The following is a 13,953-nucleotide window of genomic DNA, read 5'->3' as shown; positions in this document are numbered from 1 at the left end:
CCTCTCTCTTACTCACAAAAATAATAAACATTAAAAATTTTTTTCTTTTTTTTTAACGTTTACTTATTTTTGAGAGAGAGAGAGAGAGAGACAGAGTGTGAGCAGGGGAGGGACAGGGAGAGAGGGAGACACAGAATCTGAAGCAGACTCCAGTCTCTGAGCTGTCAGCACAGGGCCCAACTCGGGGCTCGAACTCACGGACCGCAAGATCATGACCTGAGCCGAAGTCGGATGCTTAACCGACTGAGCCACCCAGGTGTCCGCCCCCCAAATATTTTAATTAAAAGACAAAAAAAAAAAAAACAACACTGTTGTCATCATCATCACCATTATCATGATTTTCATGATCATCATCATCGATTTGGCCAATTAAAAACACATTAATTTCGCTGTCCTTTAAAATATGATTTTCTAAAACTTTTTTTAAGTTTATTTGAGAGAGACTGAGACAGCACCAGTGGGGGAGGGGCAGAGAGAGAGAGGGAGAGTGAGAGCTCCCAAGCAAGCTCCGCACCGTCAGCACAGAGCCTGATGGTGGGGCTCGAACTCACAGAGCCGTGAGAGAGGGAGAGAGAGAATCCCAAGCAGGCTCTGCACTGTTAGCACAGGGCTCGAGCCCACGCACCACGAGGTCATGAAGAGTCAGACACTTAACCATCTGAGCCAGCCAGGCACCCTTAAAATATGATTTATGTGGTGATGGACTAAATTAGTTATGCCATGAAGCATAAAATATTTTTCTGAACTCATTTTAGTAAATACGTGTTAAATACTATATAGAAGGTTATGAACTTTTCTTCCTCCAAATGTAAATGCTCTCAACCCCTTCCTTTTTCCATAGCTTAATAAGTTTGGTTTAATGATTGTCAAATTTGTGGTTTATGTTTTGAGAGATATTGGCATGAAAATAATTCAGGACATTTATTCAAACTTTAAGAAGTCTCAATTTAGAGCAGCCTTTGCAAAATCACCAGTTATAAGTTGTTATTTTCACAGAAACAGTAATGAGTTTTAAGACAGGCTGTGATAACTCATCGCAGTTTGTCAGAACCTGGGCTAGGCTGCACACTGTTTAGGGTGAATTGTTGAACATTGGACATCATTTAGAGCCTTCTGCTGCTTTTTCCAAAGACCAATGACTTGAGGAATAGAGAGGCCCACATAATTTACGCCTAAGCGCTTCGGTATTTGTCAAAAGAAGAAATACATAATGTAACATTACTTTTTGTGAATCTTCTTTAAACACCAAAAATAAACATATAAAAATAAGCAAAAATAACTTTCATCTTACTAAATATCCTGTAGTAATCATAATTCCCTCACCTAATTTTCATAAAGACTTTATGAGATAGCTATTAATTTATGAGGTAGCTACTAATTACGATCATCCCCATGTTATGGAGGTCACTGAGGCTCATAGAGATTATTAAGCCTTACCCAAATCCATATGGCTCTACCCCAGTAATATGTGAAGCTAGAATTTGAACTCATGTCTCTCTTTTACCAAAGCCTATGCTCTAGATACTGGTTTTGCCAGCCCCAGTAATTATATAGGCTTGGTTACATAATGCCAAGGTCTTCTACTGCAAGAGCAATTTTTGGTTCCATTTCATTACTTCTCTATTCAAAAGCATATTTCCTAAGAGAGCCCAATAAACTGGTAAATAACTCTGTTGGTGGCAAAGTTATTTTTTACATTACTCCCTGTCACTTTCCTCTACTGGTTTTCTTAATATATGAGACCTAAAGAGCCTTTTTCGTTGTTGTTAAGTAGGCTTCATGTCCAACACAGAGCCCAGGGCAGGTCTTGAACTCAGAACACTGAGATCAAGAGTTGAGCTGAGATCCAGAGTTAGATGCTTAACTGACTGACCCATCCAAAGAGCTTTTTAAATCGCAAAAAGACTCTAGTTTCTTTTCCTTCGTTGAGACTGCGGTTCTCACAAATTCAAATGTGTTCATGATTGAAGGTGAGCCTACAAAAAAGCCATCATACAAGGACAGTGGAGGGCCATGAGCCGAAAATTTGCTTTATGGATCCACAGCAATGTTTAGTGAAAACTAGGTCAATCGGACTCCGTGATCTTTGGCAACTCCTATCTCAGCAGATGCAGACATCTTTGGCAATGTTAAACCACGGAGCAGAAATGATTTTCCACAAAATAACATTTTCCTATGATTTATCCTTTTAGGAAAGAATAGTGTAAGATGGGGTTTCTGGGTTTTTAAAAATAGTTTAGTATATGAAATATTATGGAGTAATAGGAAATAATGACAAATTTCATGTCTAATAGACAGTATGACCAACCTGTGAAAATGAAGTTAGGCACCCTCTGATTCAACCCTCCAGATGAAAATATGCAGGGCAGAGAGGGGAAAGAACATACTTAACACCTTCCTGGTTGGAATCCTTTGATTCCAACTTTTGCATACAGAAATAATAAAACGTGGCACTAACATAACATATATACGTGCATATAGATACACACACACACACATAAATACATAGACACCTCACAAAAACCCTACAAAGTGAATACTCTTAGTAACACTTTGGACAGATGAGGAAACAACCAGAAAGGGTAAATACCTTTTGCCAAGTCACATAGCTCGGAAGTGGTGAAACTGAGATTTGTTTTTTTTTTTTTCAACGTTTATTTATTTCTGGGACAGAGAGAGACAGAGCATGAACGGGGGAGGGGCAGAGAGAGAGGCAGACACAGAATCGGAAACAGGCTCCAGGCTCTGAGCCGTCAGCCCAGAGCCCGACGCGGGGCTCGAACTCCCGGACCGCGAGATCATGACCTGGCTGAAGTCGGACGCTTAACCGACTGCGCCACCCAGGCGCCCCGAAACTGAGATTTGAATTCAGGTAGCCTGAATGTAGAATCTGTACACATAACTACTTCACTGCATTTCCTCTGTCGTCCAATTTGAACCTTTGGCGTAGCTAAGATTTAATCAAAACTTTCATTGAGGTCTCGATTCTGGGTGAAACTCAGAATGGTATTACCTTTATCTAGTCGCTTAATATGCAAATCCACACTGACACTCAGAGGGCTCTTCTTCTTCTTCTTCTTCTTCTTCTTCTTCTTCTAATATGAAATTTATTGCCAAAATGGTTTCCATACAACACCCAGTGCTCATCCCAACAGGTGTCAGAGGGCTCTTCTATAACACTCACTTCAAACTTCGCAATGTCCTGCCATACAGAAATGAAGGCACGGAATGGTAAAGGATTCGCTCCGGGTTATAGGAGGAGAGGGAAATGATTCCAATACTGGAACGCAGACATCCTTACTAACCTGTTGGCCAGCACCATGTATTTCCAAAGCACAGAGGTTTGTCTGGCCCAGGGCAGGACCACAGAAATGAAGTGACCTCTAACGTGTTCAAAGGCCACGGACCTGAGGGTTTTTCAAGAAACCACTAAGCAACCAGCTATACTGTAAACTATTCTCTCCATCATTGAGGACAACTGTTTCTTCAGGTGGTCTCCACTAGGAAAGGCATGGCTTTTGTGAAGGCTGACATGACTTCTAAGGTCTGATTTTGTCATTCTGTCCCTCATCGTGTAACACACGAATTCAAGTCAGAGCCTGTCATTTGCATTAATCCACAGCCTTATATTTGAAGATTAATGAAACCACCGTTCAAGAATGTTCTAGTTGCTCCTTTCAATACACATTCTCAAATATATATTCATATGTGGAGACACTCTAGAATTTTAGTAAGGCGGATGGAATAAATATGCCAGAATGTGTCCATCAGGATACCATGTGAGAGATGTTAGATTTGCATATTACACTATATGGAAGCAGAATTTCTTGGCCATACCATGCTTATTAAATACATGTCATATCTGCTTTCTACAGGCATGATGTATTCTCAAGTGTCAGGCAAAGAGAAGAAAAAGAAGAGCCCCATATTCCAAGAAAGAATGGCCACATGCTTGCACCAGGCTAAAGAGTGAAGATTATCTCTCACTCGACCTTTCCTTCCACGCGACACCACTAAACTTTTTAAAAAGAGTTTTGTGAATGCCTGACTTCAAAATGATAGCTCTTCATCCTTTGAGAAAGAATGAAAAAAAAATTTAACCTCATCATAAACTTCCTCTCCATCCTGTTTTTCCGTCATCACTCCCCTAATCTTCTCCAGCTCCGCTTGTTGAAGTCTACCCACCCTTCAATAAAGAGATGAAATGGAATTTCTAGAAGGAATGCACCATTGAGCATGACCACCCCCATCATATTTCCACATGAAAGTATTCTTGCTTTCTCCTCTGTATTCCTGTATCACCTTTCTCATACCATCATTACAGCACTTCTGTGTATTTAAATCAAACCACGACAGAAGAGTTCTCAGTGGAAATCTGTCTGGATCAATGTGAAATTATGGCTGATCACTTTCAATGAAAGCTGACCCAAAGGAGCAGAAAGCTACAGAGCTCTCGGGGGCAAGAATTGCCCCACATCTTTTTTCTCTCTCTTTCTTCTAAGGATGGGCTTTCATTTCCAGGTCCTAGCCCTCTTGGGTGGCATTTGACTTGTTTTTATGAACTTCTGAGGTTAAGGAGCCAATTGTAGTTTCACTCATAGGGCCAGTCTGGTCCATTGATTTGAATTAAAGGGAGAAAGCTGTTTCTAGGAGTGATGATTTGCGTACCCGCTAACTGTAGTGGAACAAAATTAAATCATTGCTATCACAGGCCCGGAAAAGTTGGTTTCTAATGGTAAATATTGAAATCTTCCATTTCCTGAGTTTCAGGTTGAGGAACTGAAAAGGAGTTTTTTTTCTCAACAAGCCTCCTCCCAAGGGCACAGTGGTAAACCATAGGTTAGAGTGTCATTATTTAGGCTGTCTTAATGACAGTGATTAGAATTAGAAGGCTCGTTTCCATTAACTTTAATAAAAATTAGCTATAGAGGTTAGGGAACAAAGTAAAATACTGCATTTGATTCACAGTATAAATAGGACAATGTTTTGTACACATCACCATTATAATTTGGGAAAATCAAGACTATTTCCAAAGCTTTATTATATTTTAGTGAATACACCACTTTTTAAAAATATTCTCCAGTCTGTTCTCTGTATTTAAGAGTCTCTTATAGTTTGTCTCCCTGTCTGTTTTTACCTTCTTTTTCCTGCCCTTCCCCTATGTTCATCTGCTTGCTTCTTAAGTTCCACATGAGTGAAATCATATATGTGCCTTTCTCTACCTGACTTATTTCGCTTAACATAATACACTCTAGTTCCATCCGTGTTGTTGCAAATGGCAAGTTTTCATTCTTTTTGATCGCCGAGTAGTATTCCATTGTATATATATATACACCACATTTTCTTTGTCCATTCGTCAGCCCATGGACATTTGGGGTCTTCCCATAATTTGGCTATTTTTGGTAGTGTTGCTATAAAGATTGGAGTGCATGTGCCCCTTCGAATCGGCACTTTTGTATCCTTTGGATTTATTTCTAGTAGTGCAATGGCTGGTTCGTAGGGTAGTTCTATTTTTAATCTTTTGAGGACCCTCCATACTGTTTTCCAGAGTGGCTGCACCAGTTTGCATTCCCACCAACAGTGTAACTGGGTTCCCCTTTCTCCGCATCCTCGCCAACACCTGTTGTTTCCTGTGTCATTAATTTTAGCCATTCTGACAGGTGTGAGGTGGTATCTCATTGTGGTTTTTTTGATTTATATTTCCCTGATGATGAGTGATGTTGAGCATCTTTTTATGTGTCTGTTAGCCATCTGGATGTCCTCTTTGGAGAAGTGTCTATTCATGTCTTCTGCCCTTTTCTTCACTGGATTATTTGTTTTGAGGGTGTTGAGTTTGGTAAGTTCTTTGTAGATTTTGGATACTAACACTTTATCTGATAGGTCATTTGCAGTGATGTTCTTCCATTCTGTCGGTTCGAATAGACCACTTTTCAAGTGACATGTTTAAAAGTGATTATTGTCTGTGACATAAACTCAGTTTATAACATGTGTAAAAGAATTGAAATACACCTACACTAGTTCATTGGCATAACCGATATCAACTGAAATTATTTTTTCACTATATCTTTATATCATCAGCGATTTAATTTTTTATTTTTAAAAATATTTATTTGTTTGTTTTCAGAAAGAGAGAGAGAGAGAGAGCAAGCAGGGGAGGGACAGAGAAAGAGGGAGAGAATGAATCCCAAGCAGACTCCACGCTGTCAGCATAGAGCCCTATGCAGGGCTCGAACTCATGAACCTGAGCCGAAATCAAGAGTTGGACACTTAACCAACTGAGCCACCCAAGCACCCCTCAACTGAAATTATTAATCACTTAAGCCCTACAGCGGGAGCCTGCCACTTTACTAGGTACTTTGGAAATCAATCAATAATCAGTATCGGTGGTGGTTTCAATTTAATTATAACAGATTTATGGAGTTATAATTGATATGCAATAAACTTTACATACATAAGGTACACATTTGATAACTTTTGACATATATGTATATATATATGTATAAAATATACATACCCATGAAACCATCACTGTAATCAAGAGAATGAATATAAGCATCACTCTCAAAGTTTCCTCATGTCCCTTTGTAAACCGTATCCCCACCTTCCCTGCCTCCTATTTGTAACCAATCGTTGATTTGATTTTGTCACTGTCGATTAGTTTACCTTTTCAGGAATTTTATGTAAGTAGATTTGATGGAATCCTTTTTTGGCTTCTTTCACTTGACGTATGTGCATTAAGATTCACCAAGGCTATATGTGGGACATCTGGGTCGCCTCCTGTTTAGGTCTAATACAAACAAGGCTGGTATCGATATTTGTGTACAAGTTCTCGTGTGGACATATGGATTCATTTCTCTTGGGCAAATACCTGGGAGCGGAAGGGTCGCATTATACGATAGACGTATGTTGAACTTTTTAAGAAACTGTCAAACTGCTTTCCAAGGTGGTTGCGTCACTTCCGATGGGGCCGAAATGAAGATTTGTCTTCCTGCCTTATGAGTCACATGGACACTGAGATGTGTCAGGTACATCTGGATTTCAGACAAGGGGAGGAAACTCTGCCTAGTTTTGTAATTGCTCTTGTGCAAAGCATCTATTGGCTGATTCTTTAATCATATGTCCTTTTGTTTTGTTTGGGTTTTGCTTTTGTGTTTTTGTCTGAGAAAGATTTTATTTCTCCTTCCCTTTTATTTTTTAAACAAGTGTTGGTGAGCATGTGGAGAAGTTGGAGCCCTTGCACAATGTAGGTGGGAATGCAAACTGGTGCAGCCACCGTGGAAAACAGTAAGGAGGTTCCTCAAAAACTTAAAAATAGAACTACTATATGATCCAGCAATCCCACTTCTGGATATTTATCTGAAATAATTGAAATCAGGATCTTGAAGAGACCCTCTTCAAGGATCTCTTGTTCGTTGTAGCATTATTCACAATAGCAAAGAGGTGGAAACAATCTAAATGTCCATCGATGAAGAAATGGATAAAGAAAATGTGTTATATCCATACAATGGAATATTTCTATTTAGCCATTAAAATAAATCCTGTCTCGGGGCAGCTGGGTGGCTCAGTGGGTTAAGCGGACGACTTCAGCTCCATTCATGATCTCACGGTTCCTGAGTTCAAGCCCCGCATCTGGCTCTCTGCTGACAGCTCGGAGCCTGGAGCCTGCTTCAAATTTGTGTCTTCCTCCCTCTCTGCCCCTCGCCCACTCACGCTCTCTCTCTTAAAAATAAACATTTAAAAAAATATATATAGAAAAATAAAATAAATCCTGTCATATGCTACAACACGGATGAACCTGGAAGACATCACTAAGTGAAATAAACAATTCACAGAAGGACAATTACTGCATGATTCCACTTTTAAAAAATATTTTTTTAATGTTTTTATTTATTTTTGAGACAGAGAGAGACAGAGCATGAGCAGGGCTCGAACTCACGGACTGTGAGATGATGACTGAGCTGAGGTCGGCTGCCCAACCGACTGAGCCACCCAGGCGCCCCCGCATGATTCCACTTTTATGAGATATCTAAAGTAATCAAACTTATTGAGGCAGAAAGTAGAGTGGCAGTTGCCAGAGGCTGGGGAAAAGGGATATGGAGAGTTACTAATAAACAGGCACAACGTTTCAGTTAAGCAAATGTATAAGCCCTCGAGATGTGCTAAACAACATTGTACTTTTGGTCAACAATAATGTACATCTCTTGTTGTATTCTTGCAGCAATAAAGGAAAATCTAAAAAAGTAGACTATTTCTCAGAGCAGTTTTACTTTCACAGTAGAATTGAATAGAAAGCATAAAGTTCCTCTCTACGCCCTGTCTGCTCCCCAACAGCCTCCCTCCCTACCAACATCCCCTACCAGACTGCTTTGTTTGTTACCATTAATGAATCTACATTGCTACATCATTATCACCCAAAGTCCACAGTTTGCCTTAGAGTTCATTCTCGGTGTTGCAGGTTCTGTGGGCTTGGACAAAGTTATAATAGCATATATCCACCTTCGTACGTCCCACTGAGTAGTTTCGCCGGCCTACGGTTTCTCTGTGCTCTGCCTTTTCATCCTTCCCTTCTCCCAACCCGGGGTAATCACGGATCGTGTTACTGTCTCCATCGTTTTGTCTTGTCTAGAGTGTCATATATTTGGAATCGTACAGTAAATATGTAGCCTTTCCTTCTCATGGCTTTCTGGCACACTTCTTTGTACTGCTGGATAACGTTCCATCATTAGCCTGGCTTTTTGTTTTCTCCAAAGTGCAATTTAAAAAATAGAAATTTATAATTTTGATGAAATATGATCTCTCAATTTGTACTTGATTCTTGTGGATCACCTTTTTAATACTGTATTTACGAAATCTCGGCTTAACCCAAGGTTGCAAAGATTGGCTTTTATGTTTTCTTCTTACGTATTCTCTCATGTTTTGTAGTTTAAGGTTTTACGTTTAGGTCTGTTCTCTGTTTCGAGTTAGTGTTTGTATATGGTGTGAGATTTGGAGCTCAATCTTTTTTTTTTTTTTATAAATTTTTTTTCAACGTTTATTTATTTTTGGGACAGAGAGAGACAGAGCATGAACGGGGGAGGGGCAGAGAGAGAGGGAGACACAGAATCCAAAGCAGGCTCCAGGCTCTGAGCTCTCAGCACAGAGCCTGATGTGGGACTCGAACCCACGAGCCATGAGATCATGACCTGAGCTGAAGTCGGACACCCAACCGACTGAGCCACCCAGGCATCCCAGGTGTTCTTTTTTTTTTTAAATCAATTTATTTCATAAAATCTTTTAAATGTTTATTTACTTTTAAGAGAGAGAGAGAGAGAGAGCACGAGCAGGGGAGGGTCAGAGGGAGAGGGAGAGAGAAGGAATCCCAAGCAGGCTCCGTGCTGTCAGCACAGAGCCTGATGTAGGGCTTGAACTCATGAACCGTGAGATCATGACCTGAGCCAAAATCAAGAGTCAGATGCTTAACCAACTGAGCCACCCAGGCACCCCAAAATCAATTTATTTCATAAACCATATGAATAGTCAAGTTATCTATTTCTTCATAAGTGAACTTTGGTAGTTTGTGTCTTGCAAGGAATTTACTCATTTTCTCTAATTTGTTGAAATTATTAACATATAGTTGTATATAATGTCCTCTTACTACCCTTTAAACATCTGTAGAGTCTCTTGTGATGTCATCTCTCTCATCCTTCAAATCGGTAATTTGTGTCTTTGCTATTTTTGTTTCCTGATCACTCTAGCTAAGGCTTTTTTTTTTTTTAAGGTCCAATCTGATAGTCTCCACCTTTTAAGTGGGGACATTGGTACTATTTTCATTTAACATGACTATCTACATGTTAGGTTTCTTTTCTCTAGTACTCTGTCTTGAGAATTCTGCCTTTATCTCTTCAGATGCTGAGGGTATCTGTCAGTCTTTGTCTGACACATGGGTTCTCCCACTTGCACCACAACCTGGACAATCTCTCAAGACGGTAAGGCAGAGCTATGGACACCCGTTTCTCAGGGATCACTCTCCACTACTCCGTGATGCTCAATGACTTAGAAACCGTTGTTTCATGTGCTTTGTCACTTTTTGAAGGTGTTTTAGGCGGGAGGGTAAATCTGGTATCTCTTATGTCATTGTGGCTGAAAGAAGGTGTCCCAAATAATTCTAGTTATATTACATTTTTTATTCTAGACATTCTACGTACAGAAAGAAGTTGAAACGTAAAGTCTACTCAGTTTGTGGCCGTGAACAAATTACAAATGATTCTATAAAGGGATCATTATCAAAACAGATTTTTATCATATGTTTACTTAATGGATTATAGTAAGGATTAAATGAGAGGTACTGCTTCATAATGAAACCTGATTGGACATTAGGAATGAAATGATGGTACATTACAAGCCAGCATAGTTACTTAATTATATTGCATCTTATAGATATCCATGTTTCCACTCACTGGGAGGTCTATTTTCTTCTTTTCCTTTGTCTCCTTTTCTTTCCTTTTCTTTTCTTTCTTTCTTTCTTTCTTTCTTTCTTTCTTTCTTTCTTTCTTTCGGTATAACTGCCAATTATACAATTATACAGTATATAATGGGAGTTCCGTTTTTCAAACCAGACCCATGGCAAATGGCTTGAGAGCCCTTGTATTAGATCTCTAAGCTTACGTCCAAATGTGGGAACCTTTAATTCTCTCTTTTTATTAGTAACACTGTATACCTATGTATAAAGTGGAGGGATATTTGCATAGGATTTTTTTAAAGAAGTAAACATACAGGATTGAGTTACACAGATGATGATGGTGACAATGACCTTCTTAGATTTGCACACATCTTTTCACTTCTCAAGGTTCCATATCTAAAATTTATTGTCTCAGTAAAATATATAAGACGATCATAAATGCGCCCAGACTTACATTTCTTAGAGCTATTTAAAAATTACTCAATTCCAATAGTGACCCAGTGAGTATCCTTACTCATCAATATGGCTTTAATATCAATGCCAGGGGATTTCATAAAATAAAGTGAATATGAGACTGGTCAGGTTAATGAATAAATTACATAGTTATTCCATTTATCAATATAATCACTATCATGAGTAATAGGGTTGGAAATAGCAGCCTTATAAGTCACATCATCAAATTCACCGCGCAAAATCAGAATTTCCCCTTTAGCCTTTTAAACAGTGTCCATATTCAGCCCACAAGGCATTGAGCTGTGCGGTGGCCTCTAGCCTACTTAACAGGGAGCTGAGCCGGGGCCGATACATCATAAGGAGAAGAAGCCGTCCAGCTGAGTAGCACATGTTAAGAACACCGGATCCATATCTTACATTTTTAAGGACATTATAATGCCAAAGTGCCTGTTCATATTTCTTCATGTCTGCAGAGCATCAAGGGGTGGTGCTTTATCTTCAAACATGTACCTTTGACTTTTCCTAAGACTTTACATTTCTTATATTTTACAGCTTGACTGTTTTAGGACGTAAAGGAATGAGAATTCCAGTGTCATTGTAGTATTGGCTTCTTATAAATGACTTAAGTATATTCTCACTTTTTTTTTTTTTTGTTTTGCCATTTAACATATTTTGTGCTTGTGTCGGTCCTGCTTTCCCTAGAAATATAGCTTGAGTTTTCTGTATTTACTATATAAACTTAAGTCTTTCAAGTATCCAACGCCTTTCATCTGATATTACTTGCAACTACTAAGTTATGAGCTTATAAGGACTGTTAATAGTCAAGTCAAAGAAATAGCTTTGTTTTGAATATGAAACAGGAGGATCCATGAACTAGGAAATTAATATACTGTGGGTGCCAAGGGCAGGCTTCCCCCAAATGTGCCACAATGGCATATTGATTTATTTTATTTGATTTTATTAAGTATTTATTTTTGACAGAGAAAGAGAGAGAGAGAGAGAGAGAGCGCTAGTGGCGGAGGGGCAAGGAGAGGGGGAATCTGAAGCGGGCTCTGTGCCCACAGCAGAGAGGCTGATGTGGAGCTCGAACTCAGGAACTATTGACCTCGTGCCCTGAGCGGAAGTTGGATGCTGAACCCACTGAGCCACCAGGCATCCCCGCATATAAATAAAAGTTACTGAAGTGAAGGCCTGTGCAAGAAGGACACTCAGACCCTCCCCTGTCCTCCTGAAAGCAGGAAATGAATCTCCCATCTGAAAGGCACCCTCCCGGTACTGGGAGGTAAAGAGACATCGTATCACAAGACGTGGGACGTTCAGAGCCCGGAAGGCTGTAGAAACAACCCTTGTTACATGTTACTAATTTACTATCTCAGCTCAAATTCTGTTTCAAATTCCTTACTAACTGAAGTTTCCAACGTTTTCTTTGTTTTGTCAAGTCCTCACTGATTGATTGTGTCTTTGTCTAGAAAGTATAAAAACTGTTTGCATCTTGGTCATTTTTTCAGGTCTCAATTTCATTTATTGGGCCTCCGCGTGCACATAATAAAACTTTGGGCTTTTTTTCTCCTGTTAAATTATCTCTTGTAAATTGAATTATGAGTCCCGCTGGAAGACCTTGAGGGTACAGAAGAATTCCTCCTTTCTTTCAATACACACCAAGCATTTCCATGATTTTTGGCCCGTGTGTATACAATTGGTCAATCAGTTCATTGTCTTGACTGAGTTGGTTAATTTGGTGAAAATCGTGGATCTTTACAGCTGTACCTCAAGCAAGGCTGTGCGTCAACCACTGGTTCAGAAGTTGTGAGTGGACGTCACTGAATTTCATTATGTGTATCAGACAAGATATGTGTGGCTATACCAGAATCATGATAGCCACAAAACTTCAATGGCTTACCACAATAAAAGGTTTACTCTTGCCTATGCTGTATGTAAATGTCCAGCCGGCAGGGGGCCCAGATCATCCTTGTTACTCAAGACAAGGACAGAACAGCCACCATCTCAGATGTCCTTGGTTACTTTACCTTTGATAATAGTCTTCTGGAGGGTGTTGTCTGGCAATTAAATCCCCCAGCTGGGAGTGATCATACATTATTCCTGCTTACAGCTCATTGACCCAATCTCATGAGACCCCACTCAAGTGCAAGTTTAATTTTACCATGTGGCCAGAAGACAGAGATTTGGACATATTTGGTGAAGACCACTCATGACTACTTCACATTATATATGTTTTACGCTGTATGATTAACTAGGGAAATTTGCTTAATTAAATGTATAAGCCTCAGTTTAAAAGACAGAAACATGATTTACAAGTCTCATGTTCAAGTCAAACGCCTCGTGTTCAAGTTAGATGTTCGAAGTTTAAAGTAGACATTTCCTGCTCAAGTTAAAACTACCTCAAAAGCCAAAACAAGGTAGAGCATTTACATAATGTATAAAACAGCTGCAGGAATGTTCTGAGGAATTGACATTCACATTTTACATCAAAATTGTCCTACTTAAAAAAAAAAGTCTATATTTATTCCTCATTGAAAAAGGGCAATATTCATTTTTATATTGGCTATACAGAGACCTACTTACATGATACTAATGAAAATTTTCTCTGAAAATTATTTTTTGCAATGGTTATGCATATAAAAGTGTTTTGCGTCACGCTTTTAAAGATTTTTTAAAGTTTTATTTAAGTAGTTTCTATACCCGACGTGGGGCTTGAACCCACGACCCTGAGATCAAGAGTGTCACGCTCCTCCAACTGAGCCAGCCGGGCACCACTGTTTATAAAGTCCTTAACTAAAAAACATCAAAACAACTTCATTTCTCTTATTTTTTTTAAACTACAAGATTGGAGTCTTTTCATTCAAAAGGAACTGAAATATGGGAATGTTGCTTTTGGTAAAATTTAGCAGAGCTTAAAAAATAGCCAGGAAAATGGAGAAGGAAAAGTTTACCCCTTTGGTCCCAGCCTCTTCACTGAAAAAAAAAAAAAAGAACCTTATTTTATGTGTGGTTATCAAACGTTTTTTGTGATTTTTTTTCACAGCAAGAAATAATTTTGAATT

At 39.2% G+C, this 13,953-nt stretch overlaps 1 non-coding gene across 1 annotated transcript; it reads right to left on the bottom strand.

Moving 5' to 3' along the window:
• Nucleotides 1-13,588: 13,588 nt before the first annotated feature.
• TRNAK-CUU lies at nt 13,589-13,661 on the bottom strand. Its single transcript has one exon. It is a non-coding gene; the product is annotated as a tRNA-Lys (tRNA).
• Nucleotides 13,662-13,953: the final 292 nt, after the last annotated feature.

Source organism: Prionailurus bengalensis, chromosome X (assembly GCF_016509475.1).
Source record: "Prionailurus bengalensis isolate Pbe53 chromosome X, Fcat_Pben_1.1_paternal_pri, whole genome shotgun sequence".
NCBI classification, from domain to species: domain Eukaryota; kingdom Metazoa; phylum Chordata; class Mammalia; order Carnivora; family Felidae; genus Prionailurus; species Prionailurus bengalensis.
The sequence above is the reverse complement of the archived record's forward strand: the minus strand, read 5'-3'. Positions and strand labels throughout refer to the sequence as shown.